The following is an 18,510-nucleotide window of genomic DNA, read 5'->3' as shown; positions in this document are numbered from 1 at the left end:
CGTCTCACTTTTGACACATCGCATGCTTGCGCGTTCACTTACCGCTCTTTCAAATCCTTCTAATCTCGATTTGTTCGTCCGACGTCGCCTACTTTCGCACGGTTTCTCCTCCCGCCACGCTCACTCACACTCTCCTTGTCTCTCTTCAATCTTGTGCTGTCACTTGCGTGTCGGTTGATTTGCATATCGCACTTGTGCCGATTTCCAGCGATTTCCTTTTCCGGAGTCATATTTCGTGAGGCCGCCACACTTATCAACTTCACATATGCAACAACGGACGCACACTCAAACACATCCATGTGATGGAGTATAGCTTCGACTGCAATCTCCTAGGCAGCCTCATGTGGTGCGTGTACTTCGCTTGCATATTGCCCAACGTGTGCCTGCAAATGAAAGTGTTACATTGCATGCTTTTTTCCTTCGCTTGCCATTTCTTGCAACGCATTCGTGCCACATGGCGTTAATGCAGTGAAAATTCACTTGTTTGTGGATTTGGTGCAAAGTTCAACGCTTGTTGACAAATACTAGGCAGGTGTGCATGTATGTGTGCGTGTTGCGTTGCGTGTCGTCTTGGCTGCGGTTGCGTTCGCATGTTGATTTGTGGCAGTTGTTGCAACACAGTTCCGACTTTAAGTGACTCCGAAAGTCTGCATTTGATATCTGAAATGAAAGAAATGTAAAATGCAAATAATCGGAACTTGAAAGTGGTGGAAAATTGAAATCGTGTAGAAAATTGCATGCTCTGTGCAAGAATCTACATTGTAGATAACTATTTTGTGTAAAAATAATTTGAAAAAAAATCAAAAATAAATTAATAAAGAAAAAAAAATCATGCAAAGACTTGATTAGGATCGATCAGTTTGTATGGCAACTATATCCAGCAGTGGTACGATGTCGACAGTTCTGAGAAATAAGCAGCTTCTCAGAAAAAAAGATTGTGCAAAATTTAGGTATAATATCTCAAAAACTGTAGGACTAGTTCGCGTATATACAGAGAGTTGGACAGTTGGACACCGCTTAATCGATGTGATCCCTATTTGGAAACATGGATACAAGGGCTTTTATTCTGCGTAGTCTTTTAGCAGGTGTTCTGTAGTCTCAGGCTCCCTGTCGCAGAACTTAAGAAGCTGGTATGTTATATAAATGCTTCTTCAGCTTGCAGGGCCTGTGTAGAATGCGACAAGTAGCTTGAATTTGTCCTCAGAGAGATTGATTACATACTTAAACCTGCTGAACTCATAACCCTCTATTAGCGACTTGCCATGGCGCATACCTTGGAGTTGTTGCCAATACCTTTCTCTGCCTACACCTTCTTCCTTGCGGAGCAGCTCCTTTATGGTATAAGGACCCACTGCATTGAATGGTTCAGATGCTACCATGTTAGTTGATGCAGCGGAGTGGGTGTACACATCAGCCAGTTCATTTCCGGCAATACCTTTGTGACCAGGCACCCAGATAAGGTGCACTTGGTTACGTTCCGCTAGTCTATTGAGGCGTTCTCCACACTCCTCTACTAGTCAATGGTATTACACCACTTAACTTTTTCAACTGCTGGGATGAGATTACGTTACCTCTGCCACACCCTTCTCCTATCATTTGGATCAGTGTATATTTGGCTACCAGGTCGATTACTAGATGAAGTGGTGTGAGTTTAAGCATGACTTTAAGTGCTGTCGTCGGGCATGTGCGCATAGCACCCGACATTCAGATGCATGCAAGTAGTTGGAGCCCTACCGAGGACTGCGAAACTTTCGAGGCCCAAGCCATCTCCCCATACGTGATTATCGGTCCCACCTAACCTTGCAGTATACAATCCCTATCGTTTCCATCTGGAAAGTTAAATTTCTGGTAATGTTATGTAAATCACTTCGGGTCACTCACCATAGAAGTCTATAGCCTCCAAATCGTAGTTCTAAAGTATGCGTAAGATAGTCAGGCCGATGTAGAAATATAAAAGTGACTAGGACTATCACTTTAAGTGATTATAACACAAACGATATTGACCGGTAAGCAGAGTTTCATGGACGCTAAATTTTTCTACCGTGAGCCCTAAGATTTCCGACTGGTATACTTGGCACTGAAACCAAAAAGCTCCAACGAAAATTGTATTTATATTAGTTTGAGTCTATTAACAAATTATTGCAGATCAGACTATTATTCCAGGCGGAGAAGGACCGCCTGCACTTATAGTCTCCAAATGGAGCCAAACAGTGAAATGAAAAAACGACTGACTCGCTGTTGTAAACTCGACTACAATCACGTAAGCGGTTTTTACGCCTATAAATGAGAAGAAGAAGAAATGGGAAGTGGTCGGTCGCAGCGGAATGGCCAGAAACCGCAAAGCCGATGAGCTTGGCAGCATTTGCGCTGAGGGAACTTACTTCTCCTACTTCATTCAATTGGGAGCCATTGGCGCCATCCTACAATGAAAGCAAACTCTATAAGGTTCAACGAAAGCAAACTCTATAAGGTTCAACGAACTGGACACTTCTCAATATGTTCACACGCGGTGTTGATGAATTTTTAGACGGATACTCTTTGACAAAGCTGTATAGAGGAAGGTGAGGTGCAATTGTTTCCTAACTATGTATATCCTCTGATATTAATTGTCTTAGTAAATTGTTGGCAAGTTCACACAACGATCTTGCGTTCCCCTTTTAGGACTTTATGTGCAGCCGCTTTTTTTCGTAACTCCAAATTCGTTTTGTAAACCTTGAAGCTTTATGGTCCAAATACCAGTCATGACAATTAAATTCAAAATGATCTCAATTTACGTAAGGCTGAGGTCTGTAAATTCGTTAGCATCCTTCAAAATAATTGAGGCAATATTTTATTCATGTCTTAGCAGATATTAGCCTCCACTTTAATACTTTGAAAGCAGCTATGAATAAAACAGTGGACTAAGCTCACAAATTTGCCAAAATTTTGCTTTAGGGAATCCTGAGCTAGTACACACATTTGAATATGCGTACACATACACCAAATCGTATATCATGGCATTAAAATTTTCCCCACGACAATTAGCTACTAATTGATTTGCTTTTACATAGTTAGATCATCTAAAATGCTTCGTTACTAATAATAAATGGCACAAAGGCATGCCCAAGACCACACATATTGACATACAAATGCCTGTGTGTAATGGCGGAAGTGTGTGCATGTTTGTTGTAAATTAGTTTTAGGTCATAAAATAAACAAATTTAGTAGAACATCGTAATTACATGGCTCCATTACACTTCCCCAGAGGCTGATTGCAATCATAGTTAGCGATACAATGGCGGGCAGCCTGCAGGGAAATTGGCTTAATTTCAACAGATTTTATGGATTTGCGTGTTATTTGGAAAATTAGCTAGTTAGTTAGTGTTTTTATTTATTGCTACCATTTAACTGTTTCTGGACTAGTTTTGAAGTGACCTGAATGTAACTAGTTATGTCAGCCAATTTAGATTTCATATTATTATTTATTTGTTGATAACTTTAAGTAGTTCTGAACTGGTTTGATGTCGGACCAATTGTAACTAGTTATATTTGGACTAGTATTAATTCGCATAGAATTTAGATAGTATATGCTTATAAATATGTATTTGCATATGTTTTCAGTAATGTATGCGTAAATTAGAAAACAACAATTCATCATGCACTATAACGTTACTAAAATAAGCGTCGATTTTATGACAGTGATTAACGGTATATTTAATGATTTGCTATTTTTGCTTATTTTAAATTATTATTAGGTTGTGTTTGCACTAAAACACTTAAAAGCAATACAGTTGTTGAGCTATCAGAATCTTTATTGTGGCGAAAAAGGTTCAATAAAAAAGGTTAAAAAAAACATATATAAATTTCTGAACATAAATTCTAGAGGCACCACAGAGCTGGTTTTCGAAGAAATGGCGTTTTATAGGTTTGTAGTTGATGGCATCTTGTGGGCATAGCAGTGGTCCGATTACGCCCATCTACGAACTCGTATTTTTTTTTCGCTAAGGAACTCGCATAATAAGTTTCATCAAGATATTTTAAGTTTTACTCAATTTACAACTTGCACGGACGGACAGACAGACATTCACCTAGATTCCAACTTGTCTCCTTATCCTGATAATTTATATATGTATGTATATTTAACCCATGTCGATTAGTTTTAGGTGATATATACACATACATTTACCGTTAGGTAAACAGTGCTCTGTAGCAACATGTTACAAGAGCATAAAAAAGAATTTCTCTACTAAGAAACCCCGTTTGTTTGAGGTCTGTTACAGTTTGTTCTATTCTATTGTGCTTGCCAATTGTCTTACAAGAAATGAGAAGAACCGCTGAAAACGGATCACTCTTCACCACACATCGACTGAAACAACGGCATTTTTGAGCACTCAAAACAATGATTTGATGAGTCATCATACGTATAGTCTTAACTTGACACCGAATGACTCCTTTTTATTCCCCTTCATAAAAAAAAACTTAGAGATCAATCTTTTTCGACACCTGAAGTGATTGTTGATGCGTTCAAAAGGCATGTTTTGGAGATACTGGATACCTTTCTTGATGACATTATATGTTTTTAATAATCATCAGATATCCGAGTGCCAGGCTAGCTCTAATGTGCCGAAAATGTTAGCTTACCATGCTTAATAGATCAGATATACCTAAAATCGGTTCCGTAGTTCATATTTCATTGTAATACCACAAATTGTTTAATCTTGAAAAAAAGCTAATTAAACCAGAAAAAAAAATTTGTTATTATTATTTAGTATAATGAAGGATTGCATGGTGTATTTGGTTGTCGAGCTATAACCAACAATTTCTGAGACTCCTAACTTTTTGAAGAATCTTAAAAAATTGTTCGTTATTGATTTACTTGTACTATATTGGCTTAAGAAACCTTCGTGACGAAAAACTTAAAATATTGTATCGGCTAGATGTTAACTCTGAAGAGAAAAAAACTAGGTTTGTACGAATTTTTAAAAACTACTTTGCTGCTTAAAGTATACCCTATCCTAGCTACTCTTTTAGCTATCCAAAATTAGCAAGAAACAGACTCAAATATCACAGTCGCAAAATGCTTGTAAACTAGTGTTATTGTACAAACGAACACTACAATCTCCGAACATACTGTTCAGATCGGCCCGCTCAACGCTCAAAATCATGATAAAAGTATTTGTACTCATTTAGACGAAATTAAGGTATTTTTCTATTCTATTATTTTGTAAAACCGTCTTATTTTCGTAAAAAAATATTACCGATTTTACTTTTACAAATCAATAAGAGAGGGAGAAAAGAGAAAATGAAGAAATATTATTTTATAGCAATGGCAAGTCAATCCGTGAGGCAACAATAAAATAAACACATTTCTTATTGGCAAAACACGTCAAAGTATTTACTGATTACTTAACGACTATGCCTTTCGGAAAATATAAGCAAAATATTAAAAAAATATACCTAAACTAACAGCAAAATACCAATAATTTACACATTGTGCCACGATATTCAAGGCCAAAGGCACTACAGCACATATTAGTAGACACGAATAAACACTGGAACACAGCAACAAGGCAATTGGCATACATTGTCATACTCTGTGTGGCAGAGGTAGCATCTGCCTCATGTCAGAGCAAAGCTTCTGAGCTGCGTGTGCAACAATTTAAGTAAAATTGCTTCGGTGTGTTGCCGTGCAACGCTCGACCATTAACAAAATGCCAATGCTTGGGCCCGCTTCCTGCCTGCGGCATCCGCCCGACGTCAGTGCCAGCATTGCGCACACGTCGCACCGCGGTTGCGGTTGCCACAGCTGCTGCACTCGAGCAGACAGCCGCTACACGCCAACAACCACGAATGGATGGGCGGGGAAGAACTCAACCGCCCACAAAGTCATAATTTCGCCGCTAAGTAATATGCTGGCTGTAGGTATGAAGGTAGCACGAATATACTACAATATGCCGCTAATGAAGGGCTGCTCTCATTTTGCCGTGTTTCGGCGGTTGTCGACTGCTTATCATTGGCTGACAGCACGAGGTGAGCGTTGAACGGTTTCGGCATGATAGCTTATTGTGGCGTTTTCGGTTAATGAGGTCGGCTGTTTATTCACCTCAGTGAAATCAATGACAGCGAATTTATGTGAAATTTTACTAACAATGAGTTGGTATGTATTTTCAATGGGTCGCTTTCGTTGCTTATTCTCTTATTTAAAAACAATTGTAAATCAAACTTTCGTGTATTTTGACTATGAGGACCGTAATTGTCTACACTTTGAGCTTATGTGAACGTGGAAGTTAATATGTAGACTGTGTATTAGATGAAGGAAGGCCATTTGGTCACTATCGCTTGTCATCAGCTCTGGACCGCCACGATTAAGGGCATCATATGACTGTGAGACACCTTTTATGACCGTTTTTTTTTTTTTCAGTATCAACCGGGTTTGAAGAGGCTATTTGACATGTCTGGCAGTATCAGTAGTATTTCGCTTTGAATTTTCATATAAATTTCAAGTGGTTTCTGTACACAGACCTCACACTAACTGCTGCTTGCCTACAAATTAAATTGTTACTCAATTTGTTGAGGAAGGCAGTTGATCTATTTGAATTTACCAAGTTTTTGGAAATATCTGAAAGCATTGGAAATATCTGAATCATAATAAAGTTTATAGATTCCTACAGACAAGGTGAAAATTGTTTCTTGATGATATTTCTGAAAACTATACGTTAGAGATCATCCTTCCAATATCATGAACCCTAATACAAAGATAATTGTCTCAAATAGCGACCCGTGAACTTAGAGAAAAATGTGCAGTTAATTATTAAATAGTAAAATTTCTCAGAAGTTTGGTCTTTGTTACATAGTTCTCCGCACCGAACCATATCTTCGTAGATGGCAGCGCTGCCTATGGCAATGATCGATACAAAATTTCGTCAGTGTAGCAAATGAAAATGTTTTCTACACAAAGACCTGAGCTTGAATTCCCAGTGTGTATGGCTGTTATATACTAGTAGACTGATATCGGAGGTTCCGCCAAACGACCAACTTTTTTCGAAAAAAGGACATGTACAAAATTTCAGAATGATATTTCGAAAACTAAGGAAAAAGTTCGCATATATACAAATAAAACGACGAGCAGACAAACGGCATAGCTAAATTGACTCATATATCTTATGCATCAGTGGAACTCTTAGAACAAGACCAAAGGAGGCAAGAAGCGTTATTTTACATTTACAGCCCACATAATTGTTCTATAAGCAACAAGAAATGAAGTCAGCGTTTAGACTGAGAGAACCCTCCACTAAATCGTATGTAATAAGGAACATGCTAAGACACTTAGACAGTTCTCGCTTCTACCCAATACCACAGAATGTGGAAAGACAATCTTCTATGCGAAAGCAATGCTTTCAGTAGGAAAAGAATAACAACTGTCGGCGAAGGGTTTCTTGACGCTGCTTCGGAGGCTGCACAGATAAAGCTTATTGTATTGATGAGCTTCTTCGAAAGCAAGACTTGCTTCAGAGAGGTTTTTATATAGTGAGAGGATTTTAGTCGCGATGGGCCTCCTAGAGCATAGGTGTGACGTCAGACAACTATTCTACCTATGTAGCTACCCCATATAACCTGTAGATAGGTATGAGCTTCATTTTTTTGTATTATAGAAAATCCTAATTTAAGTTCTCTCATTACTTCTTCTGATTAATTTTTTGACAAATCCACTGAGTTTGGAAACCGTTTAACTGCCCTGCTCGGACTGCTCTGCTTCATGCAAAACGCAAAGTAAACAGTCTATCTAGAGGCGCTTTAAACCAATCGATTGCTGCATGCAACAGGCATTTGCTGAAGTCTGTAATTACATATACAGATATACATAGATGTGTGCTGTAACTGGATTTTTCGGCCAAAAAGGAGCTGTTACTCGCCATCAGAATTCACCGTCAACACATCGTTTTGCTTGTGGTCTTTACATGCAAACACATAGGTAGAAGGTGTTATGTGTGTGCGTGCAGTCGACAACCAATTTGCATAGTAATTCCATATAATTAAATCCGAATTGTACGCAATCGTTGCTGAGGGCGTTCTCTCGCTGTTGCTGTTGCCATTTCGCAGTTTTGCAGGCAGCGCCACTGGAAGTAGGAATCAGCACTTTAACTCGCTATTTCTCCTGCAACGTGCAGCTGTGGTGGTCTCGTTACAGCTATTCATCACCCGGCTGGCATGCTCATTCGTTCATTCGTTCGTCTGTTGGCATTCTTGTTGGATAATTGAAAATTAAAACAGAAAATCACATTTGCCTTGTGGCAGATTAATGGCAAGTGCGAATAGATATTTCAAGCGCTTGCCGCTTTCACTACTCTCTTACGCAGCTGTTATTCGGATATACTATAAACATATATGCAACTAATTGAAATGTAAAACCGCAGACAGCTTCTCTAAATATCTACTATAAATAAGTAAATAGGGTGAATACATGTGAGATATTACAGTTTCTTTGAAGTTAAATGAAATTTGTATTCTGTTAAGCCACAAAAACTTCCCTCATTGCAACATATTGCGGCATTCTTGCGTAAACCAACAATTTTAGTACAAGTATGTATGTATATATGTATGTTGTATGTCCTGCTAGAAAATAATTTGTTTACTTAAGGTAGAAAGCTATTATATTTGACACTTTACTATCAACAAAATTGATTGTCGTTTGCGTTTTATATATGTATGTATATACAAGTATTAGGGTGGGTCAAAAAAAAAGTTGGGAAATTTTTTTCGCTTGGAACCCTGAAAAATAGGTCCTTAGACACCACTAAGAAAATATCTCCACATATATATAAACATTAGGGTGGGTCGAAAAAATTCGAAATTTTTTTTCTTCGTAAACCGCAAAATAGGTTCTTACACATCTCTAAGAAGATATTTCCAAGCATGAGCTCTTAATTCTAACGGGAAATCTCTGCACCTTACAGTTTTATATATTTTCTTATTATCAGGTTTCAAGTACTTGCAAAAATACCGCGTTTCAGTCATTTGGTAGACAATTGTATGCTCTACAAAATGGTGAATACCAAACAAAAAAAATATGTATTGCTTTCTTTAACCCACCCTAATAAACAAGTATTTTTGTAATTATGTTCGCAAAGTTCATATCTCGCTTCCAACTACTTGCAAATATAACTCGCTTCAAAGTGCCAAGCGAAAAAAAAATATTCGTTTTTTTTACGCACCCTAATAAGCAAGTATTTTTGTAACCTATGTTCGCAAAGTTCATATCTCGCTTCAGAGTTTTAGTAGACAATTGAGTGCTGTACAAAATGATGAGCACCATGCGAAAAATATTCGTTTTTTTTTTACCCACCCTAATAAATAAGTATAAAAACTTAATTATGTTCGCAAGTTTGCTTACTGAAGTTAAGATAAGTTCTTTGCTATTTGATTAGGGTAGGTCAGGAGAAAAATATATGAAAACATAACAAAAGAAGCATACTTTTAGGAGTGCATCAGTTAAGAGCATAAATTTACTTTCATTCCGAGTTTCTAAACAAAATTATAAAAAATCTTTAGAAAATTGCACTTTCAGGTAATACTTATATTACTTAACCTTTTTCATTAAAATTGGCTTCAGAATTTTTATTGCTTTTCCTAAGCACCGCAATGTAGGCAACACAAAATAATATTGTTGATATGTACAAAAGACTTTCTTGTGTAATGAAAAGTAATAAGCGAGCACAGTTCAAATATTATATATAACAATATTTTATTAGCAATCACCGTTTTGATAAATAGTTTACTTCCCGTTATGCTCTAGGAAAGATCAGGCATTATGATGAATATTTGTATACATTAAAGAGAGGACATTAGTTTGCCACGCAGCTTGGAATACTCAGAAGGAAATGTCGTATATACTGGCAGCTGATCTTTGCAGGCTTTTTATACGCCTTAACTTACCTCTAATTTACCTCTAACCGAAACTGCCACAACAGCAGCGTAGGTCTCAGTATGTAACCCCTCAGTACTTACTAATTTTCAAAATTCCAGTTCACATTCCCAATGCCATAAAAGTGGCATTATAATAGTAGCAAGAAATGGATTCTTATCGGGTATAAGCTTGACAAAATATGTACTGTTCCCGAACTCTATGCTTGCTCTTCACTATAAGCTTGATACAAAAACTATTTCCAATACAAAGTGGCATTTTTATAAAACAAATATTTTTACTTCTATTTTTTGCATATAATCTGGTGAGGAGATTGCCGCCCTCAAGCTGTGCTATTACATTGTCGCATAAATAGAACAAATATGCATACACACATACAACAAAATACATTTTTCGTTATTCATAAATCAGCTGCAAGAAAAATTGCTCAACTGCGTCATTCATTTAATTGCATGTCCCTCAGGGCGTTGAATTAATAGCCATTATCTGCTTGCCATTGTTATTTTACAAATACACAAACTTACAACGGCGTGTATTAGCGCCAAGAATGTGCACAAACTGAATTTATTTCTAATAAATTATGGCAAAGAATGACAGTACTCGTGGCATCTTCGAACAATTCGAACAAATAATCGGCGAGCCAAGTGCAAGAAAGCGCTTTTGGCACTTGGCACTACGCGGTTAAGCTATTTAGAATACGCCATATATTACGCTTACATACTTACATATGTTAAATTGTTGTAGTTGCAACTGCTGTTATTGCTTTTTGCATGCAGCACAGCATTTTCAAACAATTGTTGGCGTCAGCGACGAGCAATGGCTGCGCCACTGATCCAAATGATTGCATACATATACTGTATATAGTAAATACTTTTATTTTTGTATATATACATATGTATGTACCTAGATGCATATGTATTTCACTATAAATTTCCGCGAGTTAGGCGCCGCGAGCTAAACTTGCTATATGAAGCACGTGTAAGAGCGAAAAGCGATTTGGCAGCAAGTTTGCACAGCCAACGCTTGACCCTGACATTTACCACACTTTTAACCTCAAACTTTGCCGTTCGAAAGCAATTTGTTCACTCACACAACTGTAGTTGGTTGCTGATCGATGGTAAAACTGCGCTGGCTGCCCACATGCACATTCACTCGCCCGTTAAGCTTCAGCACTTTTAAGAGCCATTGATTGTGTAGTTAAAATATTTTAGTGTTTGGCGCATAACGAGGTTCGGCATTGGGTATTCACCGATCATTTGAAATGAATTATTATATGTATATAAGAACCTAGATATAATTTTCCTGAGGCGAAAATTTGTTGGAAAAATTATTCTTCTTTTACTTGATTGTAAAATGCTGAGGAGTTAACAATATTTCTAGCTAGCGGATACTATTTGGTTGTATGAAACTTCCTAATAAAGGAGTGGAATACTCAAATCTATTGCCCGACCATGAAGAAGTCGAATTGCAATTACCCGTCCGAAGCCCTACAAAGCGGCGGGGGTCGATGGATCACCGGCCGAGCTATTCAGACAGGGCGACAAATAACTGATAAGGAGCATGATTAAGCTTCTTTGCAGAATATGGTCGGACGAAAGCATGACCAACGGTTGGAATTTAAGTGTGCTTTGCCAAAAAAAACAGGAGACCCCACAATCTGCGCCAACTACCATGGGTCTTGGAAATTACCCGTCAAAAGAGGATCCACACACACCACTTCTTCTTCGATCTCAAAGCTGCTTTTGACACCACGAAAAGGAACTGTGTCTATGCGGCTATGTCTGAAATGTCCTGCAAAACTAATAAAATATGAAACTGCAAACTGACGTTGAGCAATACCAAAAGCTCCGTTAGAATCGGGACGGACCTCTCTGAACTGTTCAATACCAAACGAGGTCTCACATAAGGCGACTCCCTTTCATCCGACTTCTTCAATCTACTTCTTTAGAAATTAATTCGAGCTACAGAGCTGAATAGAGAAAGCACAATCTTCTATTATTGGTCATAACAACCGCGCCGTCAGTGATGCTTTATTCAGGTTGGAAAAACAAGCGAAGCAAGTGGGTCAGGTAGTGAACGAGGGCAAGACGAAATATCTCCTGTCATCTGTCAAAGAGTCGTCGCACTCGCGACTTGTCTCTCACGTCACTGTTGACAATCATAACTTCGAAGCCGTCAACTCCAACGCAGAATTACTCTTGCCAACAGGTGCTATTTCGAACTGAATAGGCAATTGATTAGCAAAGTTCTCTCTAGACCAACAAAGACCAAATTTTATAAGTATAAGTCCCTAATTATTCCCGTCCTGCTATATGCGGCAGAGACACTGAGGATGACAATATCTGATGAACCGCATTGGCAACGGCGAATACCGCAGTCGATGGATTCATGGGACGAGATATACGACGACATTGATATATACGCAAACTAGTCCCAGTCGGTTTTTGAGATAGAGATCTAAAATCGCCTCGATGAATACAGTTCTTGCACTTTGCAGACAACAATCATAACTTCAGAAATATTTAATATGCCTTTGAAGCGTAGTCGGAAAGAGTTCCTGCTTTGTTTTGTGACCATCAACGAACGCTGCCATGGAGGCTTGCCTCCTCACCTCAGAACAAAGGCCAAAACAATTTTATTTTTAGTTGGGTTAAAGTAATTAGAGCATTGCATTGGGTCAGGTACAGTGAGCTAAAGATAGACTAAGTTCAAAAAAAAAAAAAATCAAAGTATCCAAAAGTTTCATGTAAGCTTTTAGAAACTAAGGAATATTTTCACAGTTAGGTTATGTTAGAATCCTGATTTGTTACAATCGCCAACAGGGATCTCAACCGTTTTCACGGCAGTCAGGTATACGTAACCGGAACATATAAGGATTCCGCCACTACAACAACAACAACATGCATCTTAATTGGAGAGCAGAACGCCGCTCCGTTGTGATACCTAAGACTCATATAGATTCTAGATAAACCAACAAAATGCGTTGAGACCACCATAAATTTCTTGAGCCGGCTAATATCAGTTTCGACTATCTCTCCTGCTTCGTCGAAAGTAAGGCTGCCAAGATATTTCAATCTCAGTCTTACAAAAATGGAAATGGAAAATGGAGGAAAACTTGCTTGTTTTCATCTCTACTTCTTTCATACAATTTTGCCAAATTGCGTACGATAGGGTATTTTGTCTTATCGCTTGGATAGCTGCAGGTACAATGTCCAGTAAGAACTCCTTCGATCGCGACAAGATGAACCTTGCGGAGAGTTCAGTAGATCTTCTGCGTTTCGTGCTTTGGCCAGAAGAATCTCGCAGTCATACAGGAACTGGTCATTGACTAATGCCTGCAAAGCTTTCGCGAAATGCCTAGGTTCAGTGCTAGATTGGAGGATGCTAACGTGCATCGAGCTCGTTCCCAATTCGATGTAAGTCTGATGAATGTGCCGCCTCTTGCGAGTTCTTCAACTTGCAGTTTCAGCGATTTCGCTATGGCCAGGCACCCGAAGAAGTCCGATATTAAGTAGCTTTATGATATTGATAGTGAGATAGGCATTCCTTTGTTAGCTCTCTGTTGTCACGTTAAATGCTCACTTTCCTACACATCGAAGCAAAGGTTTACTATTGTCTTAAGAGCAGCCACCACTGCATCCAGTCACATTCTGTTTGCTTTGTAGGTTTAAAACTGTATAATAAAGTTCGTTCATTCCACTCTACAGTCAATAAAAGTAGTTCTAATCCAATTCTTTATTATCCTTAGTACAAATATACCGCTCTTACTCCTTCAACTCTATATTCTTGATTTTGACATAGTATTTACGACTCTTAGGAACAGCGAAGCGGCTTTAAGAGCATTTCTAATTTCGACATATTTGAGTTTATCCAATAACCTTAAAATCTAAACAAAATTCAACCTGTTTAAAGTCTTTCAAAAAATTTGAGATCCTCATTGCCTTCTTACATGTTGGCTAAGTACAAATCGAAATCAAATCTGTCATCAAAGTCGACAAAAACAAAGTTTACCAATAAATATAAAACAAGCAGATCAAAAGCTAAAAGCAAAAGTGCACAAATGGCACGAAATGAAATGAATGTGATAAAAATCAGTGCAAAATAAATGTCGACAACGACAGCTGAGTGATTGGTATTAAAGAGTTGCCGAAGAGCGCAAAAAAAATAGAGCGATTGATGTCACAGCTTTATTACGGAACCAGCAACACATAAACTTCGAAGGCAACACAGTGCAGCCACACACAAACTGTGCCACAACTTCCGGCACAAACACACACGCTTTACAACCCCCCTAACACCCCCGCACACCTGTTTAGAGCAATACATCACTTACGAAGTTTTGCCGCACGGCGTTTCAAGTTTTTTCTCGCTTTGTTTTCAGCTTTCCAAGAACTTCACCTCGACTGCCACTCGTTCATGTCGTGTCGTGTTGTTGTGGCAGGTGTGTGCTTGTGACATTTCGTCAGCGGCAAATGAAGCGGTAAACCGACGCGTAACGTGCACGCTTCGGCAACGAATCGAATGTCTGGTTTTGTGTGTTGCATACAAATTAATTTGCTTGAGTTACCTTGGCGAGCGGGCGTGCGGGGTGAAGGGCACGGTAAAATGGTGAGAGCGTTAGGGAAAATGCGCAGTCAACCACAACTATGCATGGGGATTACGCGTATATTGTTTGTGGGATTGAGGAGCTTATGTTATTTGTTTTTGCTTCTGCATCGATGATCGTTGTTGGTGTTGTGTTTGAACAATTTCGTGCTGAAAAACTGTTCAATTTAGGTGAAAGGATTTTCGATTTAAAATGAAATATTTAAGGATAAGATGTTTTAGTCCGCAGGGCATATGTGTCACATACAATTGTTTTGATTTGATTTGTTTGTCTAAATCTCAGAATTTGCAAGTTAATTGAAAGTCTTTTTGGGTTTAAGAAATATGGGCAGGTGAGCGTATGGAATAATTTTATAGCTTCGAGCAATTCTAGTATTAGAAGACGGTAAAATTTCCTCATCTTTCCTCTGTAAAGCGGTGCTGAATTATTTTTTCCTTTCGTTACACCAATTTATAAAGCTGATTTTTAAGTAAGGAAAAATAGTTGGAGAACTTTATTAAAATTTTATAAAAATACTTTTCGGATAATTTTTTCAAACTTGTTTATTTGAACATTGTGTACTTAATTAAGTTCCTTTCCCACTAAGCCTAATCATTACTTCATGACTCTACCTGCTGTTAAGAGATATCGTCGATTTAAAGGCACTTGTCTTCGCTAAAATACCAGTTTTACTTTTATGGTTCACGACGAAATGATGACGTTAACGTTGATCGAAGATACGATCAAACATTGAAAAATTTTATAGAAAAAATGATTTTTGTACTTCATGACCCCAGCTGCTGTTTTAAGATATCATCCGATTTAAAGGTGCTTGTCTTTGCTAAAATGTCACTTTAACTTTTAGAGTTGAAGAAAGGGAATAGACGATGCGATCAAAAATTGAAGAATTTTACATAAAAAATATTTTTTGGCTATTTCACGACTTCAGCTGCTGTTATGAGTTATCGTCCGAGTTAAAGGTGTGTGTCTTCACTAAATTAACAGTTTAACTTTTATAGTTGACAACGATACGATGACGTTGACGCCGAAAAAATTTACAAATTTTCAAAAAAAAAATATTGTTCGGTTACTTTTTCTGATCACCATTACTACTAACTCATAAAAGACCTTCATCAATAAGTCTAATAACAATTTTATGTCTCTAGCTTCTCTTATAATATGTTTCTATGTGTGTCTTCGCTAAAATTTTACTTGAACGTTTTTTTTTTTTCAAAATATTGCCTACAAATAGACGCATAACTTTTTTTTAGCCAAAGTCAATATTGTTTAAAGAAATAGTAGTACAAAATATTGTTAAAAAATACGAAGTTTGCATTAAATTGAAGGCTCAAAAATGGTGCAACGTTTTGTTCGATAAAGTGTTGCCATTTTAAGGTAACTTCATAATGTCAGTCTCAAGGTAACCCTCGTGTCTGTTGACAAAACACTAAGAAAATCGAATTCCACAAACTTCTCTTCTTAATGCGAATTTTTCAGCAGTAAAACCATTTGCCACAGACAAGAAAAGGGAGTAGTAATTTCTTGCCAGGTTCGTATTATAAGGACAATGCTCGCAACCAAACTCTCGGTGCTTCTGGCGAATCTTTATCGATTTGTTTGGCTAGGCATCGTCTTAGATGGAACACAACTACTCTCCAAAAGGTCAAAGCTGCCCGCTTCTGGACCATTGTCTCGCTTTAGACGATCCAGTTGTTAGCAATCAAGGTTCGAACTAATCCCACACAAACACGTATCAAACCCTCCTGACCTTCAATCCCGCTGTGGCCACAGTTCACGACGACTCAAATAGGGATATATAAAAAAAATCCCAAATAATTTTTGGGTCACGCGTTGTTCCTACGGAAAAGTGTTACCTCGTGTCAAGTCGTAAATTTCGGACGTTTTTCGACAATCGCTGGCTTCAAGTTTTTGTCAGTAGTGAACCCCATTAATGATTTCTCCCAGTTCTAGAAACTCATAATACATCACGTCCCACTGTTTCCCATAAATACAGAGCGTTACCTTGAGGTCATGAATACTCAGTTTGCCATTGATTTGGCTGGCTCGACAGGTTCATATATGTTTTTAGTTAGAATTGTACTAATGACTTCATTTTTCATCACCAGTAACAAAGTCATGCAAAACGACTTCTTTTTGTAGTAGCATTTTTAACATGAAAAATCGTCAACGTCCTTTGGATTCAATTCATTTCGCAGCCAATTTCTCTGCTTTAGAATGCATCCATCCGCTTTTTGAACGTTTGGAATTGGCTGCTTGAGTGACCCACAAAGGTAATGTGAGAACTTGTTAGCCTTGACAACAAACTTCATAGAGCAATGCTTCCAGTTCCTCATCTTTAAACTTTTTTTGGCCGCCCAGGACATTTTTCGTCTCCCAAGCCAAAATCATCACTTTTAAATTGTTCAAACCAATTTTGATGCCTTCGCTCAGCTAAAGCATTTTTCGCTTAAAATTCCAACAAAAAAATTTTGTTTTTGTATTAGCTTCTTACAAGTATATTTAAGTTGTAAAGACCAAATAAAAAGTTCCACGCAAAACTACTTTTTCAGACACAAAGCTCGACAAACCTACTGTCTTTTACGCTTTCGAAAAAAGTTATGTGGTGAAAAAAACGCACAAAGGCAGTAGCTTTCCATAACATATTCGGAATATTGGAGCAATGGCATAATACCGAAGTATCATAATGAAAATATCTTGCAAACCGCAGGAATATAGCTATGGATCCAATAGTAGGCCCAATATGTGACAAATGCTTTCAGTTAATGCGTAAATTCATCAACACTTTTGATCGAATAAAGTTCAGTTACGTTAAATTTTGAGTCACTTATTCAAAAGGCAGTCTAATATTTTCTTAATTTTGTAGAAATGAAAAGTAGTTAAAAATATGTAAATTTCGAGATAAAAAATTGGTAATCGAAAAAGTCTTTTCGTATTTGTAATCGACTTTTTCGACTACTCAATATAATTGCATTATTCATTTTATGCAGACCATGCGTTCAAAATTTTCACTTCAAATTATAAAAGTATTATTTTTTAAAGAAACAAAAATATTTTCTGATAACTTAATCAACTTTAAAACAATTTCATTAAATTTATAGCAGACCACATGTGCTTCAATTCAATTGCCGGCTACTAAGTCTATTACATAAAATGGAGAAAAAACGCAAAGCGATAAGCCTACCAACATATATATACCAATATATGTTATGGAATATATATATGCCTTTTACGCTATTATTTAGCCGACTAATGAAGCGAAAAAACGTTTTGTGGTAAAACTATTTTAATTTAATTGCATATTGCGTATACGCCATGGACTACCGAAGCACTGGTTATGCACAACAGTGCATTAAAAAAAGAACAAACACAAAAACTGGCACAACAACAAAAACAAAATCCAGCATAAAACAACAACAACAAAAACAACAAAACTTGAAACAAAAACAACAACAAACTTGCCAAAACAACAAAAACCCCTCCAGACAGCAACAAAAACAAAACCTGACCAACAACAATAACAAATTTGACACAAAAACCTAGTACAATAACAAAAACAAAGCATGACACAACAACCAAAACAAAAAACTTGACACAACAACAAAAACAGTGCTAAGGAGACTGCAAGCACAAACACTTGAAAACATTGTTTGCCACACAGTTCATGCAACAAGTGTTGCGCAAAAGCATATACACTCACTTAGCACAGCGGCAGGCAAGCGTTGCTTGCCACACAACAAAAACAAAAGAAAAAAAAGCAACAAAATGGCAACGCAATAACTTTCAAAGAGCGCTAGAAAAACTTTGTGCCTCGACTAAAAGTTTTAGCTTACAACAACACCAACACTTTGCAAAAACAAAATAATCCAACACACTATAGCTATTGGCGAGTTTATATGCATAGCGGTAGTTATTGGCGGCGTCTACCAAATAGATGTAGCACTTTAAGCAATAAGGAAATCAACTTTCGAGTTTTCCCTGAACTTGTAACCTTGTTTCAGCTATT

At 37.5% G+C, this 18,510-nt stretch overlaps 1 protein-coding gene across 3 annotated transcripts in view; it reads left to right on the top strand.

The window, feature by feature from the left end:
• The window catches only part of LOC120771560 (GTP-binding protein RAD), a 159,965-nt gene that overhangs the window by 70,020 nt on the left and 71,435 nt on the right, over positions 1-18,510 (top strand). The window lies entirely within an intron of this gene.

This window comes from Bactrocera tryoni, chromosome 3 (genome assembly GCF_016617805.1).
Source record: "Bactrocera tryoni isolate S06 chromosome 3, CSIRO_BtryS06_freeze2, whole genome shotgun sequence".
NCBI classification, from domain to species: domain Eukaryota; kingdom Metazoa; phylum Arthropoda; class Insecta; order Diptera; family Tephritidae; genus Bactrocera; species Bactrocera tryoni.
This window is presented reverse-complemented; position numbering and strand designations above follow the sequence as displayed.